The sequence below is a fragment of the Rattus norvegicus genome, chromosome 18, assembly GCF_021556685.1.
Source record: "Rattus norvegicus strain SHRSP/BbbUtx chromosome 18, alternate assembly SHRSP_T2T, whole genome shotgun sequence".
Lineage (NCBI taxonomy): Eukaryota > Metazoa > Chordata > Mammalia > Rodentia > Muridae > Rattus > Rattus norvegicus.
Window position 1 is genome coordinate 30,668,249 of NC_141551.1, and position 16,899 is coordinate 30,685,147.

At 45.8% G+C, this 16,899-nt stretch overlaps 1 long non-coding RNA gene across 1 annotated transcript in view; it reads left to right on the plus strand.

Moving 5' to 3' along the window:
- Window positions 1-15,519, plus strand: part of LOC147999745 (uncharacterized) — a 117,662-nt gene extending 102,143 nt beyond the window's left edge. Inside the window, exon 9 of the long non-coding RNA XR_015642908.1 lies at window positions 14,942-15,519. This is a non-coding gene — a long non-coding RNA (uncharacterized LOC147999745). The remainder of the gene's footprint in view (window positions 1-14,941) is intronic.
- Window positions 15,520-16,899: the final 1,380 nt, after the last annotated feature.

The window sequence follows — 16,899 nt, forward strand, 5'->3', positions numbered from 1 at the left end:
TTCCCTGGGTGCCCTCACCTTCTAGTCCTGATGGCTTCTCTGAGATGAAGGTTCTAGTCACCACGTTATATCAGCCAAGGAGTGTGGAACACCAAGGCTGTGTGCCGGGTCCAATTCGAGTGGAGCAAGGCTGGGAGAAGAGAGCCAAGTTACTCGACTTAAAAACCCCATACTCCAAACAGTATGCTGCCATGATCTTCAGAGCTTCCACTTGCTCATAGGCCTTCCAGGCCTTGCCCTGGTGAGGCAGGATTCCAGGCCTCGGGGGTGGAGTTCCTAGACTGACTCAGTTTACCCATCATCTGCTATATTTCCGTGGGTGGTATCTATCGAGCATACATCTGGGGAGATAGGGGATGACAGTTCTTCTTTTTAACTTTGCAGGGTTGTGCTTTGGACTGTCCAATGAAAGTATGAAGTGGCACCATCCATGCCCTTGCTGTACCTTTGTAGTTCGAGCTGCTGGTGGCTCAGCCTGAGCTGGTGGCTCAGCTGGTATCCGTTTCCCAACTAGGTTAATGTCTGGAGCATATACTCCAGGGGGCCTGGGGATTTGTGTGCTAAGGTCACTGCCGTGTTCTCAGAACTGTATCTGGGTGTCATGGGAGCTTAGTACGTTATTTGTACTTTGTGTCTTTGTGTCTAATGGACTCTCTGCTTATGCTACTGACCCCTCGACCTGCCTCACCTTAAACTGTAGTTTTCTATGCTGTTTCTTTTGTATACAAAGCTCCCCCCACCCGCCCTACCCCCTATACATATCACGCAGTTCCTACTGTGACTTTTCGCTCTGCTTCTGGTCTGAGCTTAAACATGCCCCCTTGTTGTCCATATGCAAATGGTGTTGTGCTTGGGTTATTATATGTTTTCATAATTTCCTTCAAGACATATGTTTCAGTTTATAGTTATACATAGCAAGTAGGACTGCTTTACATTTGACCTCTTAATTCTTGGCACAGGGGCACATAGTTCATTTATTTTTACTCATCTACCCTCCCAGGGTTTAGGACTAGGGCTCAGTAAATATTTGTAAGCAGATGAGTTCTTTTGCCCCCCACCCCCCGCGCTGACATCAGAATCGCTGGAGTAGCAGAATCTTCTGCAGTTGCTATGTGTGGTTGGATGAAGTTCTTTCTCTCCATCCTTGATGCTCACAACAGTGCTCAGTACCTCCAGCATCTCAGATGAACGGATGCGTTTTCCTGCTGGGTTTGCATAGTTCAGTTGGCTCTCACTGTACCCCTAATCCTAGGCCAGACTAGGGTTGCTGCTTTGAAGGCTTTAGGCTTCCTGAGAGTCATCTATAAAAGCCTTTGTTTCCAATAATTTATTCAGCGCCTGCCTCACTCACTCCTCAGCACACCCAGTGTCCTCCCCACCCCCACCCCCCAAGTATCGAGTTAACACAGAACTGAATGAATCAGTCACTGGGGAACCTAGAAGAAGGTGGAAACATCCAAACCCCCGGTGTTTTCTCCCAAGTAGCAGATGGGTTATGGCCAAAATCTTAGGATGGACAAAGAGCTCTGGGGTTGAAGGTCAGAGCAGGAGGAAGTGTCTCATCAAAGCCTCTGCGGGCTGTGCACTGCCCCTGGACTTCTGCATCGTCAGCCTGTCTTAGGAGTTGCCACTATGAAGATGAGACACGTGGGAGCGGCCAGAAATTCTGCCTGCATCCCTCAGGTCCTCCGTGCATCCTCCTTCAACTTTCTGTTCCATTGACCAAAACTGTCCAGACTCTCCCTTGGCCTTTTGTCGTCAGTATTGACTTTCAGCTCTCCCCGCTGACATCCTGTGGACTCTACAGTTCCGATGACTAGCAAGAGCATCAAAGAGGAGCGTGAATGAAAAACTGCTTTCTGTCATGCCTTCAAAGTGTCTCTTTAGAAGTTCAAAGGATGTGGAGAGGAGGCAGGGGAATCAAAGAAGATGAGGGAGGGGAGCAAATTCTCCGAGGAATCATTGGGGTTTTCATTGTATATTTTCTACGATACTTGTGATGTTAAGAAAAAAAATCAAAAGTACCCCAGCAACCCACCCCCACCCCCTCTCTCTGTGAGTAGGAGTAGATTAGATGCAGAAGAGGAAAGAAGCCACCTTGTTGGCCCAGGGCTTCGCCCCCGGTATATTAAGTCATGCATTTTATATCTGCATTTCCTGTTTGGACCTCGATCGAATATTTTGATCTGGGCAAAGACTGTGTCCAGAGACAGAGATCGAATGCTGCTTATGTAGTTCAATGGACATGAATAATTTAACCTGTGCAGAAATTCCCCATCACCTCTTCCATTTGAAGACAAGCCAGAGTCCAGCTGCAGCAACCGATATGCAGAGTTTGGGAAAGACTGGCCCAGATACCAGAGACTTCTGGTGACCTGGAGAACTGGGGTTCTGCTCCGGACTGCAGGTGTCCCTCACTGCTATGCCAGGGGGAACCTTCTAGTTATTTCCATGCAGCCTTGTGTTTAACCCACTCAATATGTTAACACAGTGTCTGGTAATGTAGAAGGTGTTTGAGGGGTGAGAACAAGTGATCTGAAAAATGACTTTCTTTGCAGAGTCTTGGAGCTGAGTCTCACATGGCTGTCCTTGGCTTAGTCAGGCCCGAGTACTAAGGGCAGTATGGGAGAAGAGAGTTAGATTGTTACACTGGGCAAGTCTGCAGAAGATTTTAAGTATAAGAGACTCACCCTGGTTCAAACTGCCTTAAGACGGAAGGAATTTTCTTGATTAAGTATTGAAAACCAGATTTGACTTTGGCTTCACTGATGTATTGGGTGAAAGGCGTGTATGCAGTTCCTATTCTCCCCATTCTTGAGCTTGCCTATTTTTTGTTTTCAGCTTTCTTCTTTCCATATACATTGCCCTCTAGGGTGTTAAATATGGAGGATGCTGTGTTTGAGGATCAAGAAAGTCTCTGGAGCTAGAAACAGCCAAGAGTCTAAGCCTTACTCCATCTCCTATCCATTGTACCACCGCAGACAAGGCATCTCTATGGCTTGGTTTCCTTGCCTTAATTAGTTAATTAAGTTTGTTGTACTGTGAACTGCAGGGTTTTACATAATACTAAGTATGTGCTCTCTCACGTATCCTCATCCCTCATCCAGGCTTTCTTTTGTCGTTGACAACTGGGAGCAATGATCACCAATTCTTCATATTCATGCTAAAGTTTATGTTCTTCCATATTCAGTTCACTAACCTGCTGGAGGATGTGTGAGGTGGACCCTGCAGCGGCTCCGTTTCGTAGGGAAAGAAGGTGGGGCCACAGAAGGCCGAAATACTACTAGCCGGGCAGCTCGGTTTGTGTTCTTGACCTTTGAAATATATCGCCTTGTTCCACGTGAGAGAACTTACAACATGCAGGTTTGACGCGGGAGTCAGAAGCCGTGATGTTCCTCAGAACTCACGGCATTTTAGCAAACGGGTCACTTGGTTTCATCTCTAGAGGGAAAACATGCTAGCCACTTTTGGCCTGTATTCTGTGCTCTCAATGACATGAACAGAGATGGGGGAGTCTCTTTTTCTGGTTTCACAGAGCTCTCAGTATTGGGTCTTTACTTTTCACGTCACGCACCATTGATGACACAGCCATGTTGGCTGAGAGATATGGCAGAGTTCTCCTCAGGCTGGGGCAGAGTTTACACCCTTGAAGGACAGGTAGAGTTGCTGTTACTTAGGGGGAGAGCAGAGAGTTGCCACAGAGGCTGCCCGAATCTCCCCAGGTGAAGCTGCTTTACAGTGAGGGACTGAAAAAGCGGTCTGCAGCTGGCCCTTCTCTCAACCTCGCTGAGTTCTGCACAAAATAGCAAAGAGAGAAAGGGTTTGAACTCACTTTGGAGGAAGTGTATCTTGAAGGCCCTGCTGTTGCCTTCAAGTCCGGAAGTCCCCTGCTAGCTCTCTGAATCCTCAGGAGGGTAAGTTGGACATAATTACCCAAGTGGCATGTGGGCAGGCCTGGCAGCCATCCTGTGAGGAATGCTGGGTAAGCATTCACAACCACTAATGATGTCCCTGAAGGCCTTGGTTCTACTCAGTGCTGAGGCCACTGGACCCGGAGTCACCATTCCCATGGTTCTGGGTGAGTCAGGCCTCAACCTGATTCACCAGACTCACTTCCGTGCTTGCTGGTGGTCCTACCCACACAGTTACCACACCCAGGTTAGTGCTGACCACTGGGGCCAAAATTAGCTTCGACGACAATATGGAAGTTTTAGTCTATTACTGAGGAGCCTGATACTAGTTTTCTGGTGTCCACTTAATCCTCACCACCTTCCTCTTGCTCCATTTTTGATGCCGGAGTTAACATTAGGGAACATTTCCTTCAGTGCGAGCTGTCACAGAGCACCTGAGAGTCAGGAATGCCATTGTGTGGTAGGCTCTGCTATAACAAAGACAATGGTTTAGCTGCTGTCTCATTAATGTGGAAGAATCAAGTCGTTCCAGATGCTCTTTGCCATTCTGGTTGTCCCAAAGGTCAACACATGTCTGTCATCCCAACACTCTGAAGATTGAGGCAAGAAGATTGTGAATTTTAGACCAACTTGGGCTACAATGCAGAACTTTGTCTTGGGCCAGGGAGATGGCTCAGTGGGTAAGGCATTTGCTTACCAAATGTGAGGACCAAAGATCAGTTTAGAACCTGTGTGAAGGCTGAATAGGTGTTTGGCTCAGCTGTAATTCCAGCGCAAAGGAGGCAGGGGCTTTGCTGATTGATTGTTTTTGTTATTTTGAGACAGGGTTTCTCTGTGTATCCCTAGATATCCTAGAACTTACTCTGTAAAACCAGGCTAGCCTGGAATTCACAGAGATCTGTGTCTGCTTCTGCCTCCCAAGTACTGGAATTAAAGGCATGAACCACAATTGCCTGGTGGCATTGCTAAATTTGATAAACTTTATTTTTGAAAATTGTGTGCATTTGAGACAAGATGAACACAGAGGTGGTCACCGATTTGAGGAAGACATCTCATGTCAACTTTGAGCCTCCACATGCACAAGCACACAAGTGCACTTACACATATGTGTGTGTGTGTGTGTGAGTGTGTGTGTGTGTGTGTGTGAGTGTGTGTGTGTGTGTGTGTGTGTGTGTGTGTGTGTGTGTGTGTGTGAAAATGACAAAGTCTACAACAGAAGCACACATCTCTAAAGTGGGAGACAGGCAGGACGGTTGGCTTCTCAGGGGAAGTACTTGTCACACAAGCGTTAAGACCCAAGTGCAATTTTCTGCCACACATGCCAGGGCAGAGCTGACAGCTTATGCATGTAACCCCAGAGCTGAGGGAACAGAGACAGGTAGATCCTCTAGGCTTGCCAGCTAGCTAAACCCCTGAGCTCCATGTTCAGTGAGAGACTTTAAAAATAAGCTGAAGAGAGGTAGAGAAAGTCATCCCACATCAAACTCCGGCCTCCACATGTTAGACGTTGGACACACACACACACACACACACACACACACACACACCCTCTCTCTCCCTCTAGATGACAACTTTGTAACTTTGTCTCTGTTTTCACTGGGACTCCCAGACCATTTCCTGCTGCAGACACATTATTCTCTCTCAATTCCTTTTCCGACTCTTTACTTTTCTCTCTACTAAATTGACCCACCCTAGAAACAGTCACCTTCTTTTGCCCCCTCCCTGACAAGTCCTTGCCCAGAGCCTTCCTCTTGCCCAGAGTACTGAAGCTTTACCTCCCCTTCTCTATCTTGAAAGAGCCTGCCCCTTAGTCACATCTCAGTAGCTCTCCCTCTCCAGCTTCTGCTTCTGCACCACCAAAGGCTTACCCTGAGACGTCTCCAAGGGCTTTAAATGGCTCTCTCTCAGCAGGGGGAAAATGAGTACAGATCTCACTGTCTGAGCACTCACTTATAAATAATATACATATGCTAATGTATGAGCATATTATACACAGTAGAAAATGTAAACCAAAAATAAATATTTTAGGAGATGAGTTAAATATAGAAGTTGGGATGTTGTCCCCTAAGAGCGTCTCCTACGTCCTTTGACCTCATTGCTGATTGATTGCTATTTTAGTTTTTAAAGTTATGTGTAGGTGTGTGGATATATGTGTGTGAGAGCAGATGTCCACAGAGGTGGAAAGTGATTTGAGGAAGATACCTGAAGTCAACCTCAGGCCTAAAAATGTACACACATACACGGGCATCTACACACACACAGACACACACAGGCACACACACAGACACACACACTCATATAAACACACACACACACACATGTGCAAATGTAAAAATTTGAAACTAAAACAGATATCCTGTCTCAAAAGAGAAAAAATGAGCTGTAGACATGGCTTAGCCAGTAAAGTGCTTACCATACAAGCATTCAGGCCTTTGTGCAGATACCTGAACCCATGTTAAAATGTCTGTAATGCTGGGGCTAAGGTGTTAGATCCCTGGTTCTGAAGTTTACAGGTCATTGTGAGCTGCCTGGTGTGGGTCCTGTCCTGGGAACCACATGTGGGTCCTCTGCACGTAGTACACTTTTGACAACAGAGCCATCTCTCCAGCAGCCCTAGTATATACTTTTTTGGGGGTCAGCTTTATTGGTGATACTAATTTAAAGCATTACAATCTCTCTCTCTCTCTCTCTCTCTCTCTCTCTCTCTCTCTCTCTCTCTCTCTGTATGTGTGTGTGTGTGTGTGTGTGTGTATGTATGTATGTATGTATGTATGTATGTATGTATGTATGTGTGTGGTTTTTCAACTCAGGGTTTCTCTGTGTAGCCATTAGCCATGCCTGTCCTGGAACTCACTGTGTAGACCATTCTGTCCTTGAGCTAACAGAGATCTGCCTCTGCATTCTTAGTGCTGGGCTTAAAGGAGTGTGCCAGCTACAGTCAGTTTTAAGTGTATAGTTCGGTGGGGTTTAGACCAAAGTTTAGTCTTTGCTTTGGGACAGGCTCTTGTGTATGCTAGACTGGCCTTGACCTCATAACATTCATGCTTTTGTTTCTGGAGTTCTGTGAGTACAGGTATGTTAACCATACCCGACTTACATGAAGCCTTTAAACTACACCCCAGTCACAACATAGCACTTTCTTCAGCCCCCCAGCCCAAACACCTGTCAAATCCCTTACCTCTTAGCAACTGGGTTGTTTTTCTGTTTTTTTTTTTTTTAAATCATTATCACTAGTACTGCCTTTTAAAGAATTGCATGTAAATTAAATCACACAGTAGGTAGTTTTGACTTCTTTCACTTAACACGATGCTTTGCTAAACTTGACCAAAAGTTCGTTAATCTAGTTTATTTTTTTCAATGGAAGTGTTTTCTTGAGTCTCTATACTGTTGTTTCTGTTCTATTAATTTTTCCTCTGATCTTTATTATTTTTCCCTGTATGCTGCCTTTGGGTTTGAATATTCCCTTGCTACGTCATGGTCTTCATCCATGTTGCTGCGTGTGTAGTTTCTTTGTTGTAACACCTTATTTTTGAGGTTTCGTCATGCAGTCCTATCTGGCCTGGAACTTGTATACAAGGCTGGCATTACATTAATGGTGATCATCCTGCCTCAGTGTTCCACACAGTGAGATTTCAGACATAGTAATCATGCTTGGTGTTAGCAGTGGTAGCTGCAGCTGCTGGCTGCTTCTTCTCCTCCTCCTCCTCCTCCTCCTCCTCCTCCTCCTCCTCCTCCTCCTCCTCCTCCTCTTCCTCCTCCTCCTTCTTCTTCTTCTTTCTTCTCCTTCCTCCTCCTCCTCCTTCCTCTTCCTCTTCTTCCTCTCCTCCTCCTCCTTCCTCTTCTTCTCCTTCTTCCTCTTCCTCTTCCTCTTCTTCCTCTTCCTCTTCTTCCTCTTCTCCTCCTTCCTCTTCTCCTTCTTCCTCTTCCTCTTCTTCCTCTCCTCCTCCTCCTCCTTTCTCTTCTTCTCCTCCTCCTTCTTCTTCTCTCCTCTTCCTCCTCCTCCCTCTCCCCCTTCTTTCTCCTCCTCTTTCTATAAAAAAGCTTTATTAGCAATGGTGGCACATCCCATTCCTTCAATCTCAGCACTGGGGTGGCAGAGGCAGGAGGATTTCTGTGAGTTTGAGGCCAGCCTGACCTACAGAGTGAATTCTAGGATAGCCAAGGCTACACAGAGAAACCTTGTCTCAAAAAAAAATTTGAAAAAAAGAAGAAAGATTTATTATTATAATAGTCTTTTTTATTGGGGTTGGAGAGATGGTTCAGGGGTTAAGAGCACTTACTGCTCTTGCTGAGAACCAGATTTGGTCCCTGGTACCCAAATGATAGCTTACAACTTGTCTGTAATTCCAGTTCCAGAAGCTCCAACAACATTTTCTACCCTCTGTGGGTTACTGGCCATGTCCATGGTACACAGACATACATGCGTGAAAAAACACCCATACACATAAAATAAAAGTGATTCTTAGAAATCGTATTATTTGTCTAAGTATATGTGCACGTGTGCGCCGTTGTTTGTGGAGGCCAGAAGAGAGTGTCCGATCTCTTGGAGCTGGAGTTATTAGCAAACGGTTTTGAGATGCCAAGACTTGAACTCTGGTTTTCTGAACCCCTGAGCCATTTTTATAGCACCATAGCTACTTTTTGAGGAAATGATAACTCTGTCTGCCTGCCTGCCTGCCTGCCTGCCTGCCTGCCTGCCTGCCTGCCTGCCTGTCTCTTTATGGTTTTTTGAGACAGGATTTTTCTGTGTAGTCCTCTGGCTATCCTGGAACTTACTCTGTAGACTAGGGAGTCTTGAACTCAGACGTGCAGACTCTACCTCCTGTGCTGGGACTAACAGTGTGCGCCACCATGCCCAGCAGATGAGACATTTCTTTTATCTACTTTATGTCTTCGATTTCTTTCTACAGTTGAGTTCTGAGAGTTACTATTTTGCATATACCTTTTTAAATTTGATTTTTTAATTTTCTGAGACAGGGTCTCACTGTGTAACTCTGGCTGCCCTGGAACTCACTATGCACCTCACAGAGATCTGCCTGTCTTTACCTCCAGAGTGCTGGGATTAAAGGCATGCACCACCACCACCTGGCCATAGTTCCATTCTTGATGCTGTGATAAAACATGATGGCCAAAAGCAATGTAGGAAAAGAAAGGGTTTATTTCATCTTCTAATTCCATCATTGAGGGAAGTCAGTGACGAATTTGAAGGTTGCCCTATCCCCTGTTTCACTCAGCATGACCTCTGACTAAGGAGCTCACTACATAACTAAAGCAGTAAGTGCATCAAGAACCGTGGAGGAGGATGCTCGTTAGCTGTCTTCCCGTATGCCTGTCTTTCCGTAGCTTTCTTACACAGTTTAGGATCACAGTAGGTGAGGTCCTCCATCAGCTAGCCATCAGGACAGTCCTACATCTCCATCTGATCTGGGAAATTCCCAAAAGGAAGTTTTCTTTTTAGGTCATAGCAAACTGACATTTATCTGGGCTTGGTAATCCATGCCTTCGGTCCCAGTGCTACAGAGACAGAGGCAGGCAGAACTCTGTGAGTTCAAGGTCAACCTTGTCTACATAGAAAGATACTATGATAATATTAACTTAAGATGATGATGATGATGATGATGATGATGATGATGAAAAAGACAATGACAATGATGATGATACAAGACTAACCACAATTGATAAAATAGCTAAAAACCAAGATACTCATCATATCTGGTTTTCCAATTTTAAAGTTAAGATAAGCTGTAGTCCATTCAGCAGGCTCCCTGAATGTAGTCCAGTCTCATTACTTGTAATCTCAGAATGTACTTTAGATCGCCAGACCTGTTCATACCATGCACTCACCCCTTGGCTTTTTCTAACCTACATCTTTCTTCTTCCTTCCCCTGCTGTTGGCTTCTTTGCTGCCTGGATTTTACATACAGCTAGGGTTAATGCATTGTTCACCCCTTTGTATTTTCTTTTACTTCATTTAACATAATTGCCTCCAGCTTCATCCTTGTTATGCCAGATGGTGGGATCTCTAGTCACTGTGCTATCGTGTATGCTGTGTAGACATCTCTTTTTATCAAAGACATGTCCTCAGCTATTTCTTTCTCCTCAGCCAGTCATGGTGGTACCGCTAATCCCACCTGGTGAGAATAAGACACTACCACGATTTTTGAGTCAAATTTAAAGCAAACTTTATTAATTTCTGGCCAGAACAGGGGACACTGGCCAGGTCCATACCCGGATCCCCAGAGTATGGAATCAACTTATATTAGTCAGGGACTTCTCGCAAGGCTCCATCCTTCCTGGCTTCTCCAGTGGGGGCAAGCATACATCCTGATGTAACTCCTCCCTATGCAAGATTAAGCACATCTTGTGCAGTTGAGGCCACCAAGCTTGTTTGCCGATGTTTGAAGACACATGGCTTGTTACCTTTCATAAACAGCCCTCAACATTCCAGGAGGACCACTGTTCATAGGCAAGTAGGGCTTCTAGGTTAGAGGCATTTTTGTTTATAGCTCTGCTAAGCACAGCAATTTAAACTTAAAATATAACATTCGTCCTCACAATACTATTGCTGGAGTTTTGTGACAAAGCCTGAACCCTGAGAGTTTTTGTTTTGTTTTGTTTTTGTTATATATGGGTGTTGGCCTACATGAATGTCTGTGTACCATGCGTATATGTACAGGCAGAAGGCAGAAGTGGAGGTAGAGACAGTTGGGAGCTGTCATTGTTGGGAGTCGAACCTGGGTCCTCTGTAAGAGCAATCAGTGAGCCATCTCCCCACCCTTGTGTTTAAAAAAAGAAAAAAAGAAAATACTAGCCTGGTCTACCTAGTGAGTTCCAGGACAGGACAGCCAGGATTACACAGAAAGATCCTGTCTTTAAAAATATCCCAAAACAAAATGCAAAAAAACAAAAAACAAAAAAAAAAAAACAAAAAAAACACAACAACAACAACAACAAAAAAACAAAACCAAAAACCAAAACCAAAAACCAAAAACTGTGTGTGTGTGTGTGTGTGTGTGTGTGTCTGTGTGTGTGTGTGTGTGTCTGTGTGTGTGTATAACTTTTAGGAATTCTTTTTTTCCTCCACCATGTGGGCCCCCGGGATTGAACTCAGGTCATCAGGCTTAGCAGCAAGTGCCTTTCCCTGCTGAGCCATCTCGCTGGCCCTCTTCACATTTATTCTGCTTGAGGTTTGTCTAGCCTGTTGCCTCTACGGGCTTTCCTTTTCACCAAATTTGGAAAATTTTGGCTGTTGTCTCTTTGTATATATTTTCTTCCACCACTTCCTGTCCGCCTTTCCCTCACGTTCTTGTTGGAAGTGCATCTGCTTGCTCATGGACGCCCCATTTACTGATGATACTCTGCTTCCTTTGCATTTCTTCACCATCAATAATTCATCGCTGATGGTCTCTATCGCATGTATTTATTATTTGTGTGTGCATTCCTCTGTGTGTGTGTGCATCCTTCTCTCTCTGTGTGGGTGCATTCATCTCTGTGTGTGCATTCTTCTCTCTCTGTGTGCATTCCTCTGTGTGTGTGTGTGTGTGTGTGTGTGTATGTGTGTGTGTGTGTGTGTGTATTTGTGTAAGCCAGAAGAGAGTCAGTTCTCCGCTTTGACCATGTGGGTCCTAGGGATTGAACTCAGACCATTGGATTTGGCAGCAAATGCCTTTACCCACTAAGCCATCTTGCTAATTCCATAACTGTGATTTTAAATTCTCTGAAGCCTTTTTTTCTAATTGACTCTGAGGCTTAACCCATTTGTTTTATTTTCTTTGCAGAGGTAACCTTTCCCACTCCACATTCTCTTCCCCATGATGCTCTGTTCTCCTTTCTCTATGGAGCACAGCGTTATCGTTCCTCTTTGGTGTCTGTGTGCTCATTCTGTCATCGGTGGCCTTTCTGGGTCTGCTCCTTTTGACTGCTTTTACCCTCATTATGGGCTGTATTTTCCTTCTTCTTTGCAGTTCCGACAGCTCTGGATGTGGATGTTATGAGCTCTGTATTGTAGCATGCTGGCTTTTGCATCTCTCTAGTTACTGTTTGAACTTGGTGTGGGATGCAGAGTTCCTTGTAACTAGCTTGATCCCTCGGAGTCTGCTTTTCAGCACAGCTAGGATGAGTCTAGAATAGTGTTTATCTAAACCAGAGGTTGCTGCACTATGCCCCACAGTCCAGCTGCCTGTATTGGGAAATAAAGTTTTATTGGGACACACCATGGCTGTCTGTTGACATCTTGTCTGTGGCTGCTTTAATGCTCTGGCAATAGAGCTCTGGGGCATTGCAGAAGTGACCCTGTGACCCACAGCCGGAAATACTTAGTATTAAAGGAGCGGTTTGCCAATATCTCGCCTGAGCTAATTTGGGCTCAGTAGGAAAGGCCTGCTCTGAAGGACCGTACCCAAAGCTGTCTGTGTTAGGAAGTCATTCTAATCTGGTTGGGTGGAACATGAACCACTCTTTCCCCAGCAAGCTCCTAGATTGACCTGTTTATTCATTCATCCCTGCAGTGGCCCTGGACCCCATCTCTGGACAGGTTGTTGGGTGCTCCCCAGAGAACGTGAGTGCCCCCACATCATAGCAAATGGTAGAGTGGAGATTTCCGATCAGGACTGGATAGCTCTAGACTCATGGGAAGTCTGTAAGCATTCGCTCTGTCCATCCAGAGGGTGGTTGCAGCCGGGATTATTTTTTCCTCAGGGAGTCCCTTGTCTTGTGCTTTGTCTAAAGACTTACCTAATGTCCATAAACACTTGTTTTTTTAAATTTTGTGTTGTCTTTTGTGGCTGGAAGCTGATATAACTTTTATTGTTGTTTGAGGCAGAGTGCCGTGCAGTCCAAGCTGACTTTACACTCTTCATTTAGCTGAGGCTGGCCTTGAACTCCTGATCCGTCTGTCTCCATCTCCCAAGTGCCTTGTCCAGTTTACTGGACTCTCGTTTCGTTGCTTCTCTTCTGTCATCCCACAGCTGCAGTCCTGATCCAAAATCTCCACTCAACCATTTGCTATGATGTAGGGGCACTCGCGTTCTCTGGGGAGAGTACATTTCTGACATTTTTTACTGTCTTGTTGCATAGCTAGGATGTATCAAGGGCTTTATGTTTCTGATTCCCCCACCACACCCTTGGAGGGGGATTCTGCTGCTGCTAAACTTGTCTTTAAATGGGGAAACTGAAGTTCAAAGACACTGTGACTCTTCCTGGATGGACAAACTAGAATTTGGGCCCAAGTTGGCGTGACCAGCCTGAGATGACTGACTGGCTACTGGGGTTTCTTGCAGATTTCCTAAGTTTAACACTGCATGTTGGGATGACTGGGAAACTCATCAGTGTTGGGCAGACTGAGGCAGTTGGCACCCTGGGAGAATGCCATTCATTTCCATTGTTTCTTCTATAGCTTTGTCGTGTATTTGGTATAAAAATGGTAAAGCACCCAGTATTTGTAATTGTGCCTGACACACTGTAAATGTTTCAGAAACCCTATTCCAAGCCTTCTGATTCTATCACTACCAATATTTTACTTTTACGGCTACTTGTACTAGAATATCACTCCTACCTTATGAGGTAGGGCCCATCCCACCATTGTAGAGGCTTATTCCACCCACGATTAAACAGGACCTAACTCATGTTTCTCCTAGAAGAGGCATACTAGGATGTAGGTCAGTGCTAGAGTATTTTCCTAGGATGAGTGCATGTATGTATACATGAATGAATGAATGAATGAATGAATGAATACAGTTTCCCCCAGAAGCAGTGATGCTGGAGTCACTAGTCCAGAGTTTACAGTGACTTTGTAAGTTAGAAGTATTACAGATACCGAGAAGCAGCTCTATTCTGTTTGCATCAGCTCTTAGAGACTTAACAGTGTTAATGTGGAAAAGAGGAAGTAGCTTTGTTTTGCTCCCAAGTTAACCTTGGTGAGAAGTGTATCTCAGTTAGGACTCAGCTAGAGAGGTGAAGCCATGGGAGATTGCATAGGTGAAGAGCTGTCTTACACAGAGGCTTGGGTGACTGTGGGGTGGGATGGGGAAGTGAGGCTGACATCTATAGGGAAATGATTGAGATGTGCCCAGGTCTCCCATCCCAGTGGCTGTGCCCAGCCATCTGAAAGGGGATGCACAGGAAAGGAAGGGAAGTGCCACTGGGGAATCTGCCAGCTGATGGAGTTTGTCAGTCTGTCTCTGGGTCCGTCTGTGGCCAGTCCTCCCTGGCCCTCCTTCCTTGCTTGCTTGCCAGGAGAATCTCAGTCCCTCTGGCTAACTGAGTTGAACCCAGGAACTAAACTAGTTTAGTTAAAGTTAAGTAATTAGGCCTTTAATGAAATGTATAAAACCTTTCCCCAACAACACAGCAATGAGGGCTTCATGCAGACCTGGAGAGTGAGGGGCATGGTGGACGGTGGCTGCCTGCTCCCTTTAGTTTGTGCTGTGTAGAACCCCAGTCCATGAACCCCAAGATCGACTGTAGTGTTTGTGGAAGTATTTGGTTTCTAGGAGTTAGAATGATAACTTTTTGTGTGCATGAGGTCCCATGACTGTACCTGGCTATCTTCCTACTAAGGTGGGTTTTGTTTAACTCTTTTCCCGGGATGGTGAGTGGAGGATCATGGGTCTATCTTTATTTTACAGGTAGAGAGATTGAATCAGAAAAGTGAGTTATTCTACCAAGTGATGGGAGCAGGTCCAGGCTTGGTGTGACACTGGGACACGCTTGCCCCTTAAACACTCCTGCATGTTGTAGAGGGACAGAGTCTCCATGGGAATCTCACGGGTCTTGTTGGTCAGAGAGCACAGGGCTATATTCTGTAGAAAATATGATCTCCTTTGGTGCTGGCACCATAGTTTCTGCCTCCGGCGTGCTTTTCAGGTGCCAACAAGAGTCCTCTGAGCCATGTGTCCTGCCTATGAGATGTGCAGGGACAAAGATGGAGCAGGCTGAGGAGTGGCCAACCTATTTCTGCCCCAAATTGAGACCCGTCCCATGGGCAAGAGCCAATCCCTGACGCTGTTAATGATACTCCCCTGTGCTTGCAGACAGGAACCTGGCATCGCCGTTCTCAGAGACGCTCCACCTAGCAACCAATGGAAAGAGATACAGGGACTCACACCCAAACGTTAGATGCAACCCAGGAAGTTTTATGGAAGAGTTGGGAGAAAGACTGAGGAACCTGAAGAGCACAGGGACTCCACAGTATCCAACCGAGTCAGCTAACCTGGGACCTCGGGAGCTCTCAGAGACTGAATCACCAACCGAAGAGCAGTCTGTGTCAGGTAAGCGGCTTTTTCTTCATGTGGGTCCCCCAAACAACTGGAGCAGGGCTGTCCCTGAGCCCGTTGCCTGCCCACCTGTGGACCCTGTACCTCTTAATGGACAACCGTGTCTGGCCTCAGCGGGAGGGAATGTGCCTGGTCCTGCAGTGACTTGATGTGCAGGGATGTGGGGCTGGGGAGGGGGTGGAGTCTGATACCCAGAGCGGGACTTCCCCTTAAAGAGAAGAGGAAGGGGGGAAGTGGGGGAGGACTTGAATGAGGGGGTACTGGGAGAAGAGGGAGGGCTGATATTGGCTTATAAAGAGAATAAATAAATAAACAAATTTAATAATAATAAAAAAGAGTCCTGTGAGTCATGTCTATTTGGAGCCAAACAGACTCGATTCCCCTTTGTGCCACATCTGTGCACATGCTCCTGTCTGAGACTTTGCGGTGTGTCTTGGCCAGGCTCTCCCAGAATCTCCCTGATGAGCTTTGCTCCTCCCTATCTCCTTTCCTCATGGACACCTTTACACTTTCTTGGTTAGGTTTCTGTAGTCATGACAGATACATCATCATGACCAAAAGGGCAAGAAGAACTCTAGGCAGGAACCTGGAGGTAGGAACTGAAGCACGGGCCATGACAGATGTTGCTTCCTGGCTTTGTCTCCATACAATTTGGGACCACATGTCCAAGGGTAGGTCTGCCCTAGTGAGCTGTGCTGTCCCACATCAATGTCTAGTCAAGAAAAGTGTACCACAGGCTTTCCCACAAGACACTGGCGTGTTTCGAAGTTGAGGAGGAACTCCCTTCTCAAATGACTCTAGCTTATTTCACGTTGACCCAATAAACGAATAAGATAAATAAATAAAAACAAACACCCAAAACCTGACCAAGACACGTGTGTCTAAGTCACACTTACCATGGGATGAGTATGGCACCGACTACTAGAGCTAAGACACTCATGGGACAGTCATGAACCTTCAACTTTCCAGTCCCCTGTCCAGAGAAAAGGCTCAGAGAGGAGGATGCCACGTGGAACAGGAAAGCCAGGCCACCATGCTCCACATACTGCCTCTGTCCTTTCTTTGTTCAGCAGATAAACACAAGACTGTGTGGTTTTCCTTTTATAGACAAACACATTGAAACCATTGACGTCAGCAAAAGTCCCCCTTCATCAACATCCTTGCCTCTTTTTCTCTCCTCTTTCCCGGTCTACTCCAGAGATGACTGTGACAGCTCATTCAGTGTGTACCTTTCCTGGTTTTTAGTCCATGCACTTACACACAAGTGAATATGTTGTATGGAAGATATTTATGATTATATAACGTAGTCAGTCTGTGTTTTCTGGAAGGCGGGAGGATGGACCATTTTCATGTGCTTGTACTTCTTCCTCAGTCTTTCCTGATGTCTAAACTCTTCCTAGGCACAGTGGCCGAGAAAAGAGGGTCATGCATCTGGATTCTAGTTTGCACCTATGAACTAGGTAAACTAGGCAAGGAAGTTGGAGCTTGTTGTCTGTGTCATAAGCTTGGGTTCTGTGATCAAAGAACAGGGGCTGGCTGTCGACTACAGAGCTTTGGTCCCCACAGCTGGGGGCTGAGGTAACCAAGGTCGTGATGCCAACATGGTTAGGTTTTGGTCAGGATCCTCTTCCCAGCTAGCAGACAGCAGCTACCTTCTCATGGTGCCTTCATAATGCATGGTTTTGTGAGGGGGGTGTGAAGAGGGAAGGAGGAAA